Source organism: Chrysochloris asiatica, unplaced genomic scaffold (genome assembly GCF_000296735.1).
Source record: "Chrysochloris asiatica unplaced genomic scaffold, ChrAsi1.0 scaffold00140, whole genome shotgun sequence".
NCBI classification, from domain to species: domain Eukaryota; kingdom Metazoa; phylum Chordata; class Mammalia; order Afrosoricida; family Chrysochloridae; genus Chrysochloris; species Chrysochloris asiatica.
In genome coordinates, this window is record NW_006408658.1 from 337,967 (window position 1) to 339,943 (window position 1,977).

Below are 1,977 nucleotides of genomic sequence, written 5' to 3' on the forward strand. Positions count from 1 at the left end.
TTGACAATCTAGAGGAGCTGGATACATTTCAGAAAAGCATGACCTACCTAAAACTATAAAGAGTGAAGTAGAAAACGTGAACATACCTATAACAAAGGAAGAAATTGATCCAGTCATCAAAAAACTCCCAACCAAACAAAAGTCCAGGTCCAGATGGCTTCACTGGTAAGTTTTACCAAACATCCAGGATAGAGCTGTCACCAATTCTACTCAAATTATTCCAGAATATAGAACAGGATGGAAAGCTTCCTAATACATTCTATGAAGTAAGCATAACTCTCATGCCAAAACCAGGGAAGGACATCACTAAGAAAGAAAATCATAGACCAATATCCCTCATGAACAGATGCAAAAATTCTCAACATAATCCTAGCCAAAAGAGTTCAACAACACATCAAAAAAATAATATACATCATGACCAAGTGGGATTTATAGAAGCGATGCAAGGATAGTTCAATATTAGAAAAACAATCCATGTAATCTACCATATAAATTTTTTAAAAGGAAAAGAATCAAATGTTCATATAGTTTGATGCTGAAAAGGTGTTGGACATAATCCAATGCATTCCTGATAGAAACACTCAACAAAATAGGAATTGAAAGGAAATTCCTCAACATAATTAAGAGTATATAACCAACTGCCAACATTACTCTCAATGGAGAGAAACTGTGAATAGGAACCAGACAAGAATGCCCTTTATCACCACTCCTATTCAATATTATGCTGAAAGTCTCAGCCAGAGCTATAAGGCAAGAGAGGGAAATTAAAGGCATTCAAACTGGCAAAGAGGAAGTAAAACTCTATTTGCAGATAATATGATCCTATACATAGAAGCTCTCTGGTAGCGTAGTGGTTATGAATTGAGCTGCGAACCGCAAGTTTGGCAGTTCGAAACTACTAGCTGCTCCATGAGAGAAAGATGAGGCGCTGTGCTACCGTAAAGATTAACAGCCTCGGAAACCCTTTGCAGGGTCGCTATGAGTCAGAACCGACTCCACGGCACATAACAACAACAACATACATAGAAAACCACAAAGACTCAGCAAAGAAACTATTAGACCTCATTGGAAGATTCAGCAAAGTAGGTACAAGATCAGGGTACAAGATCAACATACAAAAATCATTGGATTCATCTATACTAATAATGACAGCTCTGAAAAGGAAAATAGGAAAGCAATACTATTTACAATAGCTGCATAAAGGATGAAATATTTAGAAATACATGTAACCAGAGATCAAACAACCTATACAATGAAAACTACAAGAAACCAGAAGAGACAAAAATGGAAGAATATACCATGCTCCTGAGTAGGAAGACTTAACATTATGAGAATATCAATACTACCCAAAACAACCTATGTATACAATGCAATCCCAATCCAGATTCCAATGACATTCTTTAAAGAGATGGAAAAATTGATTACAAACTTTATATGGAAAGGAAAGAATCTTCAGATAAGCAAAGCACTGCTTAAAAAGAACAAAGTTGTAGGCATCTCACTCCCTGATTTCAAAATTTTACCACATGGCTACAGTGGTCAAAACAGCTTGGTACTGGTACAATGAAAGATACATAGATAAAAGGAACAAAATTGAAAATCCAGATATTAACCCATCTACATATAGCCAACTCATCTTTGACAAAGGACCAAAATACGTTGAATGGGGAAGACATAGTCTCTTCAAAAGATGGTGCTGGCAGAACTGGAAATCGATCTGCAAAAGATTGAAACAAGACCTTTATCTGACACCATATACAAACACCAACTCAAAATAGATTAAAGACCTAAATGTGAATCCCAGAATTAGAAAGTCTGTCAATGAAAAAATAGAGACAAATTTAAGGGCACTAATACAGGGCACTCTGGTAGCATAGTGGTTACAAATCGGGCTGCAAACCTTAAGGACAGTGGTTCGAAACAACCAGCGGCTCCGCGGGAGAAAGATGAGGCTTTCTACTCCCGTAAAGATTTACA